Here is a 16,207-nt window from a genome sequence, read left to right on the forward strand (position 1 = left end):
AAGGTTCTGTTTGATTGTTTGTACTGCCCGCTCTGCCTGCCCATTGGAGGCTGGTTTAAACGGGGCCGAGGTGACATGTTTGATCCCATTGCGGGTCATGAATTCTTTAAATTCGGCACTGGTGAAACATGGCCCGTTGTCACTGACCAGCATGTCAGGCAGGCCGTGGGTGGCAAACATGGCCCTCAGGCTTTCAATGGTGGTGGTGGCGATACTCCCCACCATTATTTCACATTCAATGCATTTTGAAAAAGCATCCAACACCACCAGGAACATTTTACCGAGAAACGGGCCCGCATAATCTTCATGGATCCTCGACCATGGTCTGGAGAGCCAGGACCATAAACTTAATGTTGCCTCCCTGGGTGCGTTGTTCAACTGAGCACACATGCGGCATTGCCGTACACAGGACTCTAAGTCAGAGTCGATACCGGGCCACCACACGTGGGATCTGGTTATCGCTTTCATCATTACTATAGCCGGGTGTGTGCTTGGAGATCCGAGATGCCCTTTTTGGGTAGCACTATGCGGTTACCCCACAACAGGCAATCTGCCTGAATGGACAGCTCATCCTTTCGCCGCTGGAATGGCTTGATGAGCTCTTGCACTTCAACGGGGATGCTGGCCCAGCTCCCATGCAGTACACAGTTTTTTACTAGGGACAGCAGAGGATCTTGGCTGGTCCAAGTCCTAATCTGGTGAGCCGTGACAGGTGATTTATCATTTTCAAACGCTTCCAAGACCATCAACAAGTCTGCGGGCTGCACCACCATCAACAAGTTTGCAGGCTGCGCCATTTCCACCTCCGTGGTGGGCAATGGTAGCCGACTGAGAGCATCCGCACAGTTCTCGGTGCCTGGCCTGTGGTGGATGGTATAGTTATACGCTGATAGTGCGAGTGCCCACCTTTGTATGCGGGCTGAGGCATTAGTATTTATCCCCTTGTTTTCAGCGAACAGGGATATGAGGGGCTTGTGATCGGTTTCCAGCTCAAATTTGAGGCCAAGCAGGTACTGATGCGTTTTCTTTACCCCGAACACACACGCTAATGCCTCTTTCTCAATCGTGCTGTAGGCCCTCTTGGCCTTAGACAAGCACTGGAGGCATAGGTGACAGGTTGCAACTTCCCCACAACGTTGGCTTGTTGTAATACACACCCGACTTCGTATGACGACGCATCACATGCTAGCACTAGTGTTTTACACGGGTTATACAATACAAGCAGCTTGTTGGAGCATAAAATGTTTCTGGCTTTCTCAAAAGGAATTACTTGTCTTTTTCCCCATACCCAGTTCTCACCTTTACGCAATAACACATCTAAGAGGGTGTTTAACCCCGGTAGGAAGTTCGCAAAATAGTTGAGGAATCCCAGGAACGATTGCAGCTCCATGATGTTCTGTGGCCTGGACATATTCCTGATAGCCTCTGTCTTGCTGTCTGTGGGCCGAATGCCGTCCGCCGCGATCTTTCTCCCCAAAAACTCCACTTCTGTTGCCATAAAGGCACATTTCGACCTCTTCAGCCGCAGCCCTACGCAATCCAGTCGCTGGAGGACCTCCTCCAGGTTTTGTAGGTGCTCGATGGTATCTTGACCCGTGACCAATACATCGTCCTGAAAAACCACCGTGCTTGGTACCGGCTTGTGTAGGCTCTCCATGTTTCTCTGGAAGATCGCTGCAGCCGACCGAATTCCAAACAAGCATCTGTTGTAGATGAACAGTTCCTTGTGCGTGTTGATGCAGGTGAGGCCCTTTGAAGACTCCTCCAGCTCTTGCGTCATGTAGGCCGAAGTCAGGTTGAGCTTGGTGAATGTCTTGCCTCCAGCCAGCGTCGCAAATCGGTCATCTGCCTTAGCTAGCGGGTATTGGTTCTGTAGCGAGAAACGATTAATAGTTACTTTATAATCGCCGCAAATCCTTACTGTGCCTTCACTTTTGAGTGCTGGAACAATCGGGCTGGCCCACTCGCTGAATTCCACTGGGGAGATGATGCCCTCGTATTGCAGCCTGTCCAGCTCGATTTCCACTCTCTCCCTCATCATATGAGGTATCGTTCGCACCTTGTGGTGAATGGGTCATGCCTCTGGGACCAAGTGGATCCGCACCTTCACCCTTGAAAAGTTTCCAATGCCTGGCTCAAAAAGGGAAGGAAATTTGTTGAGAACCTGGGTACATGAGGCCTCATCGACATGTGCTAGTGCTCGGATGTCATCGCAGTTCCAGCGGATTTTGCCCGGCCAGTTCCTTCCAAGCAGTGTGGGGCCATCGCCTGGGATAATCCAGAGAGGCAGTTCGTGCACCGTGCCCTCGTAGGTGACCTTGCCCATGGCGCTGCCCAGGACAGTGATGAGCTCTTTGGTGTACGTTCTCAGTTTCGTGTGGATGGGGCTCAGGGCTGGTCTGAGTGCCTTGTTGCACCACAGCTTCTCAAACATCTTTTTACTCATGATGGATTGGCTAGCGCCAGTGTCCAGTTCCAAGGCTATTCAATTGTACATTTAACATTATAGGTGGACATCTCGTCGAAAATGTGTGCACCCTGTGTACTTCATCTGCCTCCTCTCTCTGAGGCTCGAAATTACTTTGATCCACCATGGACCGATCTTCCTCTGCCATGTGGTGGTTAGTAGGTTTTGCAAAGCTTGCAGTTCGTCTGCAAGCTCGTTGGAGGTGCCCCATTGTTCCACAGCTCTTGCAAACATACCTTTGAAGCAGCATGAATAGGCTGAATGGAAGCCTCCACAATGCCAACAAAGTGTGAATTGCCTTGCATTCATCCTTTGTTGTGGACTCTGATTCATCTGGGTCACCTGATGCCTGCTGGCAGTTGCAGACTCGTGGGTTCTGCCCTGTACATTTCTGCTCGCAAACACAGTTCCAGTTAATTTATGAACATTGCAAGCACTTGTGTGCTGAGAGATTTGTTTGGTGTTATCACTGGTGGACATAAACGCCTGTGCTATCGCAATGGCCTTACTGAGGGTCGGTGTCTCTACAGTCAAAAGTTTTCATAGGATGGTCTCGTGGCCAATGCCCAGTACAAAATAGTCTCTGAGCATCTGCTCCAGGTAGCCATTAAATCACTTTGTCCTGCAAGTCGCCTTAGCTTGGCGATGGAGCTCGCCACTTACGGACCTTCAGGTCGCTGGCACGTGTAGAACCGATACCTCGCCATCAGCACGCTCTCCTTCGGGTTAAGATGCTCCCGAACTAGTGTACACAGCTCCTCATATGACTTATCTGTGGGTTTCACTGGAGCCAGAAGATTCTTCATGAGGCTGTAGGTCAGTGCCCCACAGACCATGAGGAGGACCATTCTCCTTTTTGCAGCGCTTCCTTCTCTGTCCAGCTCGTTGGCTACAAAGTACTTGTCTAGCTGTTCGACATAGGCTTCCCAGTCCTCACCCTCCGAGAACTTCTCCAGGATGCCCACAGTTTGCTGTATCTTTGCGTTGGATTTGTTTACTCGTCGCCAGTTATTGTGTTCTTAACACAGTTGAGACTGCACACAGGAAGGTTAAAGTAACAGTGACCTCAGTCTTTATTAAGACACTCCAGACTGAGGAACAGGCATTAGGGGCCGGCTTATATACAGTGCTCCCAAGGGATGCGGGGATCCCTTGGGACTTCAGGGGATGCGCTCCCTGGTGGCGGAAACATGGGAGTGCATGCTTTAGAGATACACAACAATTACCTTTGTGGTTCTGCTTTTTTATTTAGCTCCTAGCTGCTCATACTGCCTCAGCAGACCCTCTTTCTTTGCCCTACCTATGTCTTTGGAACCCACGTGGAATACGACAACTGGATATTCTCCCTCCCACTCCAAGTTCCTCTCCAGCCCTGAGGAGATGTCCTTAACCCTGGCAGGCAACACAGCCTTCGGGACACACGCTCTCAGCTGCAGAGAACCGTATCTATCTCCCTAGTGATACTGTCCCCTACCACTACAATTTTTCTTTTTACTCCCCTCACTTGAATGGCCCCCTCTACCACGGTGCAGTGGTCAGTTTGCTCATCCTTCCTGCAGTCCCTGCTCTCGTCCACACAAGGAGCAAGAATCTCGTACCGGTTGGACAATTGCAAGGGCTGAGGCTCCTCCAATGCTAATTACTGGGTCCCCATACCTGCCTCACTCATAGTCACACCCCTGTTCCTGACCATGGACCAAATTTGAATTAATTAATCTAAGGGGTATGCCTGCCTTCTGAAACACAGGGACCAGGTAACTCTCCCCCTCACTAGTGAGTCGCAGTGTCCACGGCTCAGACTCCAGCTCATCAACACGGAGCCGAAGTTCGTCGAGCTGCAGACACTTGCTACATATGTAGTCGCCGTGGACCTCAATGTTGTCCACCAGCTTCCACATGTTGCAGCAGTGACACAGCGCCTGCCCTGTCATCTCTAATGTATGTAGTTAATTAAATTTTGAAGTTTTTAACATTTAGTTTTTAATCCCAACTCTTAATTTAAAGAAATGCACAAGAAAAGAGAGAAAAACTCACCAACCAATCACTTCCCTACTTTCCTGTGGTGTCACACGATGATTCTTTTTCCTTATCTTTTGTTGCTGGCTGAGCTGGTTGCCGGCCGACTCCTTTTGTAGTGCTGCCGCTGGTCCCGCTCTCGCGCCCTTTACTGAGCTCCCGCTCTCAGGAAATCACAAAACATTACTGCAAAGCCACGCTTAACTCACCCTGTTGTGCCACTCATCACATCCCCATCACTCTGCCTTCCCTACCCTACTCCTGCACATCCTTACTCACACCAACTTACCTTGCCCCTCCACCCATCCTTCTCTCTCTATCTACATTATCACATCCCCATCTCATTAGCCACCCCTCACACTCCCCCAATCATAGCAACTAACAACACACAAAGGTGGACACTTGGAACTTTTAGCCAATGTTCATGTCAATTTTTAGTTAATGTGTTGTCAAACATTGAAACCTCTTATTCTCAACACTTTGCCTTCTTGGATAGATTTGTGTGCTCTTTGGAAGTGGCTTAGGGAGTTGTAGTGAATGCTGAGACATAATAGTAGCCCCCGCACTCCCGCAATGGTGATGAGTATGAAAGGTATGGCTTGGGCATTGTGGGGATGCATTATGTTGCTGGTGTGGGGTGGTGCCAACCTGGCACATCAGGTGGCAGCCAGGGTGTAGAGCATCAAGTGAAGTAAATCTAGCCATGTTGAGGCCATCCCTGGCCTCCTGGGCAGCAATGTGATTGGGTGCTGATGCCCTGTGACCTGTCCAGCATCAGGTGATTGCGGAGATGGTTGATGTTGTTGTTGGTGTTGCTGGTGATGCTGGTGTGTTTAGTAATGTTGGTGTTGGGACTGATTTTGCTGGGATTCTGAGGACCAAGGTGAGATTTTTTCAAGGGCACCAATGCTGATGGAATAGATGGCAGGTGAAGTTAAGATGACAGAAGCGATCTATCAGTGGTGAATTAGGTTGTTACAAGGAGGTGGCAGTGGATAAAGAATATTGTCCAAATACCTCCAAACTGCATAATGCTCAAAACTGTGTTCCAAATCCTGAAGGCTCCAGCTTCCAACATTGGAAAGTGAACAGCTGTGAAATGGTAGCTTTGAGTCTGAGGAAAAGAATGTTTGAAGACCTGGCCCTCAAATCTACCACCAAGCTCATGATCTACAGGGCTGTACTAATACCCACTCTCCTGTATGGATCTGAGGCATGGACGATGTATAGAAGGCACCTCAACTCGCTGGAGATATATCACCAACGATGTCTCCGCAAAACCCTGCAAGTCCCCTGGGAGGACAGGCACACCAACATTAGTGTCTTGTCCATGCTATCATCCCCAGTATTGAAGCACTGACCACACTCGATCAGCTTCGCTGGGCAGGCCACATAGTTCGCATGCCATATACGAGACTCCCTAAGCAAATGCTTTATGCGGTGCTCCTTCATGGTAAACGAGCCAAAGGTGGGCAGCGGAAGCATTACAAGGACACTCTCAAAGCCTCCCTGGTAAAGTGCGACATCACCACTGACACCTGGGAGACCCTGGCTCAAGACCGCCCGAGACGGAGAAAGTACATTCGGGAGGGCGTTGAGTTCTTCGCGTTTCAAGGCAAAGAGGGTGAAGAGGTCAGGTGCAGACAGCGGAAGGAGAACGCGGCAAACCAGCCTCACCCACCTCTTCCCTTGATGAATATCTGTCCCATCTGTGACAGAGTCTGTGGCTCTCATATTGGACTGTTCAGCCACCAAAGAACTCACTTTTGGAGTGGAAGCAAGTCTTCCTCGATTCTGAGGGACTGCCTATGATGATGATGATTTATACCAGTTTTGCAGCTGTCACCCATTTAACGCAATGGAAAGTTACTGAAAACCCGACGTACTTGCGTGACGAGATTCCTAAGCGATGGAAACTTTGTGAAAATGTGGAAAATCGATAGTAGCTGGTAAAATACCTTTAAACACCCTCTTAAGTATTTGAATTGGTTTGCCCGCTGCTTAATGCCGGGTCTGCAAAGCATAGGCAGAACCGACACTTGGAAAACATACAAGGAACGAGGTTCAGAGCGGGATTCCATCCCGGTGTCAATATTTCAGATCTTGACAGCGGACCCGCACTCTTTGTGCTGGCAAAATCCAGCACTATGATTCTAATGAAGTAATTGATCCCTTGATGGCATACAGCTCTATGTGCCCTTGCCATTTATTGGAATCCCGCCTAAGTGACCATACAAAACATGTCAGGCTATTTCAGTGATAACAGACACCCTGCTTTACCTCAACACCACTTCTCTCGACCCCTCCACAGTTTCTAAATTGTCAGACTGCTTGTCCGACATCCAGTTCTGGATAAGCAAAAAAAATTTCGAATTAAGTATTGGGAAAATGGAAGCCATTGTTTTTGGTCCCGACCACAAATACCGTTTCTAGCCACTGACTCCACCCCTCTCCCATATATTTGTCTGAGGCTGAACCACACTGCTCGCAACCTTGGTGTCATATTTGACCCTCAAATGAGCTTCCAATCACAGCATAACTAAGACTGCCTATTTCCACCTCTGTAACATCGCCCATCTCTGTCCCTGCCTCAACTCATCCACTGCTGAAACCCTCATCCAAGGTTTTGTTACACCTAGACTTGACTATTCCAACACATTCCTGGCTAGCCTCCTACATTATACCCTACATTAAGTTCATCCAACACTCAGCTGCCTGTGTTCTAACTCACAACAAGTCCTAATCTGAGGAAGGATGTTCTTGCTATTGAGGGAGTGCAGCGAAGGTTCACCAGACTGATTCCAGGGATGGCTGGACTGACATATGAGGAGAGACTGGATCAACTGGGCCTTTATACACTGGAGTTTAGAAGGATGAGAGGGGATCTCATAGAAACATATAAGATTCTGACTGGACTGGACAGGCTAGATGCGGGAAGAACGTTCCCGATGTTGGGGAATTCCAGAACCAGGGGACACAGTCTTAGGATAAGGGACAGGCTGTTTAGGACTGAGAAGAGGAAAAACTTCTTCACTCAGAGTTGTTAACCTGTGGAATTCCCTGCCGCAGAGAGTTGTTGATGCCAGTTCATTGGATATATTCAAGAGGGAGTTAGATATGGCCCTTATGGCTAAAGGGATCAAGGGGTATGGAGAGAAAGCAGGAAAGGGGTACTGAAGGAATGATCAGCCGTGATCTTATTGAATAGTGGTGCAGGCTCGAAGGGCTGAATGGCCTACTCCTGCACCTATTTTCTATGTTTCTATGTTCACTCAGCACCCCTGTGCTCACTGACCTACATTGGCTCCTGGTTAAGCAACGCTTCGATTTCAAAATTCTCATTCTTATTTTCAAATCTTTTTATGGCCTCGCCCTTCCCTATCTCTGTAATCTCCTCCAGCTCCACAACTCCTTGAGATATCTGCGCTCCTCAAAATCTTCCCTCTTGAGCATCCCTGATTATAATCGCTCAACCATTGGTGGCCATGTCTTCTGTTGCCTCGGTCCTAAGCTCTGGAATTCCCGGCCTAAACCTCTCTGCCTCTCTTTCCTGCTTTAAGACGCTCCTTAAAACCTACTTCTTTGACCAAGCGTTTGGTCATCTGCCCTCATTTTTCTTTATATGGCTCATTGTCAATTTTTTTGACTTATAATGCTCCTGTAAAGCACCTTGGGACGTCTTACTGTGTTGAAGGTGCTATATAAATACAAGTTGTTGCTGTTGTTGTAGGGGCATTTTACAGCCAGAAGCCCTTCCATCATTAGTCATTGGATAGGACCAGAACCCTAGTCCAACGTTTTGTCCCCAGAACCTGAGTTCAATTGTAGAACATTAGCCAATGCCCAACTGAGATCAGATAACTCAGCACAAACCAAGGATCAAAGTAGTAAGTTTTCAGATCAGTATTACTCAGCTACTCAATAGATAACTGCGAGCTGTCGGGAAAGTGTGAAGCTGCTGCTTATCAACAAACGTACTCTCATGTGGGCAGTAAGTGAAAGCATTTAAAGACATTTATTATGAAAAAGGGATTAATGTTTGCTAAATTGGAAAATCACCTTTTTAGTTACCAAAGTTTAAAATTAATTTAAGCTCATGATTTTCTGTTTAATCTCATTAAAAAAAAAATCTTAAAATCTAGGTAATGCTCAAGAGAAGTAGAAAGGGTATGCAAATAGAATTGTGACCCACCTGGCTTTCCTCTTTACTGTTCGTCAGCTCCAACCCAGTGCTATCACCATGCACTATCAATGGCCCCAAGTTTCCACACGCGGCAAAACAGGCGCCCCTCTGAGCTGGGCGCCTGTTTTGTACGCCGAAAACGGCGCCTGAAAAAAAACGCGGTATTCTCGAGCGCCTTGCAGCTCGATGTCTGCTTGGCGTGGCGTACAGGGGGCGGAGCCTACCACTCGCGCCGATTTTGTAAGTAGGAGGGGGCGGGTACAATTTAAATGAGTTTTTTTGGTGCCGGCAACCCTGCGTGTGCGCGTTGGAGCGTTCGCGCACGCGCAGTCTGAAGTAAACATTGGCACTCGGCCATTTTAAAAAGTGCTGCAGAAAAAGTGAAAATTTGTTTCTTGAACCCTTGCAAAGGCTTGTATTTTAATTTTCTTGATATTTCTGTGTGTGAGGGAGTGCATTCTGTAATTAAAGATAGACTGTGATAAATGGGACACATGCTCTTGTTTGAGACTATTTAAATTCTTTGTAGCTGTTCAATTTTTAACATTTTTTAATAAAACCACATTGCCCTTCCATGATCAGAACTGAGGCTTCTTGCAGCTTTCTCCCCCTGCCGTCAGTCGGACCCGACGGCAAACGGCTGCCTGAAAGGCCTGCCTGAAGCACTTTCACACAGGTAGGAACATGGTTTATTTAATCTTTTCTTTGCTTATAAATTTTTATTCAGGTTGGATTTATTTGTATAATATTTGTATGAGTATAACTAAGGATTTATTGTAGAATTTAATGACTTCCCTTCCCCCCCCCCACCTCATTCCCGACGCCTAATTTGTAACTTGCGCCTGATTTTTTAATGTGTAGACAAGGTTTTTTCAAGCGTACAAAAATCTTCACTTGCTCCATTCTAAGTTAGTTTGGAGTACGTTTTCACTGTGGAAACTTTCAAATCAGGCGTCAGTGGCCGGACACGCCCCTTTTGAAAAAAAAATTCTGTTCAAAAGTGAAACTGTTCTACCTGACTAGAACTGCAGAAAACTTAAATGTGGAGAATTACGATTTCTAAGCTACTCCGTTCTCCACCAGTTGCTCCTAAAAATCAGGAGCAAATCATGTGGAAACTTGGGGCCAATAAAACAAGACCAAACTCAGTCGCATACATCCTTCAGTAAGCTCACTATGGTTTCAAATGAGGAAAAAAACCAGCACCAAAAAGATATCTTAACCAATTATATAGCAGAGGCAGTTACAGCTGCTGATTCTCGAGTATTCAGGTTCTGAAGCTCAACCAGAAACAAAAAATGCTGATAATTGCATGGTAGGCAGACATACGTACAGAACTTGAAAACACATTTGCTTACTTAGAACTCAAAGCAATGCCAGGAAACATTCTTTACCCTTTCGAGAACAGAAAGACTGAGATTTGAAAAGCAATTCAAAACAGCAGCAGTTGTTCAGACTTAACATTAAACAGAGTTAATAAAACTGAACAGCGTATTTTGGCTAAGGACCAATTCTAAAGTTTATACTAGTAAATTAAAATGGTTTATTCACTAATGGAGAGAATGTAGACAAAGGCATACACTAGATTACCAAAGCGACTGAAAAATTTTATCAACTCAATTCCCTTCAAAGACAGTTATTGTGCAGATGTAAGGGGGGTGGTGTGGGGTGTGTGTGTGGTGGTCTCTATGAGGGGGTCAGGTTCCCTTCTGACCAACTTGAGCATTTTTAAATCGCTCGCCCTCCCTTGGGTTCTATACTCTGGATTTATTTGTGGTGTGTGACCAAAGTACAGAGGACACTGGTTTGATGCAAAGAACTTCGGTTTTATTACAGTCAAAGTAATACAGGCCTACTACTCTAGTAAGAAAATACAAGGACAAACTTACAATCACTCTAACAAAGAACAATACAAGGAAAGGTACAAGGTTAAACTTAAAATCACTCTAATAAAGAGCAATACAAGGAATGTTACAAGGTCAAACTTATAATCACTCTAATAAAGTACCATATACTACACATTCAAAGGGGGTTGCAGTAAAATGATACCTCCCACCTCCCAATACCTAAGTCTAGCTAGGTTAGACTCCAGGGCAGGGATTTATGCTTACCAATCCTTTTGATAGTTAATGGTAGATGGTGATGCTCTTCCTTCCTACAGGACTTCAAGACTTTGAGGCTGGAGAAGTTAGTTTTACAACTGTCACGTTGGTTTCTCTCCTTGCCTTGATTGAGGTAGTAGCGACCACCTCTCTCCCCCACTAACCTCTGCTCAAAACAGGGGCAGTTATACGATTTCAGTGTTCTAATCTTGCCGCCCAATCTGTTCACAATCCTTTGTATAATTTTGACGGGCTTGGTTCTTCTTTGTAATATTTTGTCTGGCTCGTTAAAGTTGATGTGTCTTGGGTGGGTTGATCTTCAAAAAACTGTTTCCTGATGGAAATGTTAGTTTGGTAATTGCAATGTCATTTTGTGCTTAGTCTTTCGCATACAAGCTGGATTGGGCCTCTTTGTGATGTATATGTTGAAAATGGTTTGTCCAGATCCATGTTGATGGGGAGCTATCTTTGGAATACTGTGATGGTAATGTCTCTTGTGGAGGAAGATTTCCAAATACTCATTCTTCCAGACAGGTTACCTCAGTCCTCACACCCAGACAGTTCCAATAATCAAGTGAGCTTCCTTTGTTCCCTAGGTCCGCCCACAGGCTTGAATTTGTCTTGTAAAAGTTCATAACTCTATTAAAGTTCGTAGTTTCTTCCATAAGCACTTTAGAGTTCCAAACTTTTCAGTAGATAGTTCCAAATTAAATTTCTTTTCGAATGAGCCCAAACACAGGGGGGGGCGGTTCTGGTGAATTTTGCTCTCTGCACAGACTATGTTTAAAAATAAATATAACAAAATACAGATAGAGAAAGCACTCAATGGCATGGCTCTTTGTCCAAAACCGAATGAGGACCCTAGTTGGTAATGATGTCGCTTCATTATCAAGAATACCAGCAGGTTGTCAAGGCTGTAATAAAGAAAGGTGAAATTAAAATAGATAAAACAGGATAATGGTGTAACAAGTGCTCTCACCAGATTTGGAATGAGGAAGAAGTTTAATGACATCAATAAAGGCCTGTGGAATGTTGATCTTTAATATGCCTTATTACAGTCCGCCAGATCTGAGATTGAGGTAATAAGCTGCTCTTATCATTTTAACTGTCTAAAATTGGAGCAGTCTTCAATATGATGAAGGTTAGGAAGAATCCAGTACTAACCTCAGGCATTCAGAAGCAAATGAATGTGATGTTGTGAAAGGGATATGAAAACATTCCTACAGTGAATTATTATCTTTGTTGTTTATCTCTATGAGGCTCTTGGTTTGTGTCACTGCAATGATCAAATAAAAATATTGGCCCAGAAATCCCGGTCGGCTCCTTCCTGCGGGTGATCAGGTAAAAAACTTAAAAAAGAAGCGCACTTACCTGAAGCTGTTGCGCCCATGCGAGTTCCCGGTCCTGAGGCCTCCATTGACTGCGCATCGGAGCGCGTGCATGTAAGGACGTGTACAGGGCTAGAGCTGCAGTCACATGGCTCTGGGCAGCCACTCCCAAGTTGGAGTTCCCATCATTATGAGAAACCCTCCCAAACACACAAAATATTAATAAAAAATAGAAAAAATACACTACATATTTAACATTCATTTAAAATAAGTTATTTATGTATTATTAAAAATATATATTTTTCTAATCTTTTCAAAAAGATTTTTTACTTATGCTTTAAAAATACAATGTGTTTTTAAAATTTTATTTTTTATATTTTAAGTGTGTTTTAAGACTCTTATGCCTGTAAAAGTAGGCTATGCGCCTGCTTTTATCAGGTGCAAGAGTTTTCAGGACACCCGATGGGCAAGATTTGGGTAAATACTGCAATCTTGCCCATGCAAATGTTCTGGCTGCAGACATACAGAAGATGTAAATTGGAAAAGCCGGTTTTCAGCGCGTGCGCATTGTACGCTGAAAACCGGCTTTTGCGATGCTTTCCCGGGTCTGTACACACGCAGTATACCCAAGACCCCGGAATTTCTGCCCCATGATTTAAACTGTTGGTAGATGGATTATAGTTTGGTTCCCAGGAAGAGCACAGTTCAATTTTATTAGAATCTCTATATCAGACTGCAGTGAGAATGGTTGACTTTTAATGTCTGAATATATTATCCTGGAAATTGCTGTTAATGTTAAGCATAACATCAGCAGTAATGGGATATTACGAAACAACGATTTAAAGGAGAGCTTGTTCATTTTGACATACTTGTGACAAAAAGGAAGCATTTTTGTTTAAGATGTAACATGATATTGCCTTCTTTAATTCTGTTATAGTACATAAGGAGTTAAAAAATAGGTTTTACTCACAGAAAATGCTCAGCTTGCTATCAGTTGTTTGCCTGAGCCAGTTTAATTTGATACAGTTGTTGCAATCGGTTGTTTGCTTGAGCCAGCTATACCATTCATTTCAAGTACCAACATCTGATGGAATGTGTTCAAATAAGTAACAAAAACAGGAAGCACTCAGGAGGTTAGTCAGCATTTGTTGAGAGAACAGAAGTCGACATTTTGGGTATGAACCTTTCCTCAGAACTGGAAGATATTACAGATGAACAGCATTTAAAAGGAGCATAACGAGGGAAAGGGGGAAATACAGTGATCACATACATGGGAAAAGAAATAAAATATCCTGTAAAGTGCTTAAGTGGACAACAGGAGATGGTTAATTGTCAGAAGTAATATTAAGATGAGACAATAAGAGACAAAGAAATAAGACATCTTCAAGACACAGAGTGTGAGAATAGTATAAGAGAACAGGTTTATATATATAAAGGGAAGCGTAAAAAACTGGCAAAAGGAAGCATGTTCCCGTGGCGCAGGAATCTATGGGAAGAAAAAAGTATGGTCTGCATTTTAGGTTTTTATGTTTTTGAGGCGATAATAGCTGCGTGGAAAGTTAGCGGCCGGGACTAGTTTAGTTAAGTTTAGACATCTGGTCCCTGCACTATGGGAGGCATTGCCCATTGCCCATGCCCATGCCCATGCCTCTCTTGGCACAAGGATGGGAAACTCCCGAGCTAAAGAACTGGCCGAGAGCGCTCCGAGAGACGTGGTGGGGGGGGGGGGGGGAGTGGAGGGGGGGGGTGGTGTATAAAACCTAAAAAAAACCCACAAAAACATTCCCAAAACATTGCCCATGCCACCACAACACAAATCGCTAAACAAAATAAAAAACAATCACACTTACCTTCGGAGTCCATTATTCACCTCTTCGCCGACGAGATGGTCAGACCACTCTAATTTCCCAGGTGATCATTTCGGGAAGCACTTCTGGGCGGGTGGGTCAGGCAGGAGCCCAAGCTCACGCTGATGTCGCAACCAGCGGAGTTGCACACTTGCGCAGCTCTTCTGGGCGATGCTGCTCTGCGCCGCGGCAAAACTGGACCCGAGAATCGCTGCGGGACGTAGAAGACCTCACCGCCACCATTGCCGCTACTCTGGGTGAAAAACTAGCACCAAGTCTCCTAAGATGCAATTGAGGCCTTGATAGTTTAGGCCTGCCAGTTCTTGTGAGTAATGCATTGCTTCACATGAGCATTCATGATTCAATTTTTTTAGTATTATCTTTCTTTCAGTTTCCTAGGATTCAGTTTGATTGCTGCAATTGTATTTTGAAGCCACATTTAGAGCATTTTCTAAGATATTTCCTTGCACTTCACAACCTTGCAGATCAGTACCAAAAATAATGACTTGAAAAAGAATGGGCAAGGTAAACCATCTAATTCATAATCTAGCTAGCACCAACTTGTACGTTGTCCCCTTGGTACAATCAATATCTCAGTATTACATGTGCTGCCACTGCACTGTATGTACACCATTGCCTACACCATCATTCATTAAGTCACGTCCAAGCACGCAGACAAGTATGCAGGGGCATCGGACTAGTGATAGGAAGGGACTACACAAGGAGTGGGACTACACTATACAATGAACCAGTAGTCAGGAGGAAGCAGGGATGCATGAAGAGGATGATAACATTTCTGTTTGGAGGATCCAAAGGCATCATGCTTTGGCTGAGGAGCTTCAGAAAATTGATTGAAAGGGCCTTGCTATTAAATGAAGGAACATTGAATCCACTCTTAACAATCTCCCAAAATGTGCTTCATTTTTCTGGTCTGTTGGACGAGTCCATCGCCAATGGTCCATAGTACCATTGAAGGGGTTTAGTTCTCACTGCGACAAACCCTGCAGAGGATGGAAACTCAAGCAATAACCTGCAGATGCCGCCCATGTGAATGAAACCTTTGGGGCAATGTCAACTTCCTAAGAGGCAGTTCACACTGCTGCCATATACGCCTAAGGTGCCCCCGTGGAGAGCAGCATAGGTAGAGGTTTCTCAGCTCTAATCAAGAACATTCAGTCTGCTTCCCTGCCAATAACTATCCCATTAGACAATGTACTCAGCACTACTGGCCTCATAGGCAGGTCTTCACAGGATCTACAATTCAATTGGGTCCATCGTATCGTCCTGTTAGGTTTTTCAGTTACCTGAATATGCTGGTTCTCAGCATCAGGACCAGTTTGTCCCAGTATCTGCTGAAACGATGCAAAATTCTCAAGAACCCCCCAGTGTTTGGGCTCATTCGAAAGGAAATTTAATTTGGGACTATCTACCGGAAATTTGAAATCTTAAAGTGCTTATGGAAGAAACTACGAACTTTAATCGAATTTTGGACTTTTAAAAGACAAATTCAAGGCTATGGGTAGGTCTGAAGAACTAACAGGAGACAACTTGGTTATTGAGGCTGTCTGGGTAATGGGACTAATGTGACTTGTCTGGAGAAATGGGTATTCGAGAATCCTTCTCCACAAGACACATTAACATTACAACAAATAACCCAGAGATAGAAACATAGAAACATAGAAAATAGGTGCAGGAGCAGGCCATTCAGCCCTTCTAGCCTGCACCGCCATTCAACGAGTTCATGGCTGAACATGAAACTTCAGTACCCCACTCCTGCTTTCTCGCCATACCCCTTGATCCCCCGAGTAGTAAGGACTTCATCTAACTCCCTTTTGAATATATTTAGTGAATTGGCCTCAACTACTTTCTGTGGTAGAGAATTCCACAGGTTCACCACTCTCTGGGTGAAGAAGTTTCTCCTCATCTCGGTCCTAAATGGCTTACCCCTTATCCTTAGACTGTGACCCCTGGTTCTGGACTTCCCCAACATTGGGAACATTCTTCCTGCATCCAACCTGTCCAAACCCGTCAGAATTTTAAACGTTTCTATGAGGTCTCCTCTCACTCTTCTGAACTCCAGTGAATACAAGCCCAGTTGATCCAGTCTTTCTTGATAGGTCAGTCACACCATCCCAGGAATCAGTCTGGTGAATCTTCGCTGCACTCCCTCAATAGCAAGAACGTCCTTCCTCAAGTTAGGAGACCAAAACTGTACACAATACTCCAGGTGTGGCCTCACCAAAGCCCTATACAACTGTAGCAAC

The sequence above is a fragment of the Pristiophorus japonicus genome, chromosome 2 (assembly GCF_044704955.1).
Source record: "Pristiophorus japonicus isolate sPriJap1 chromosome 2, sPriJap1.hap1, whole genome shotgun sequence".
Lineage (NCBI taxonomy): Eukaryota > Metazoa > Chordata > Chondrichthyes > Pristiophoridae > Pristiophorus > Pristiophorus japonicus.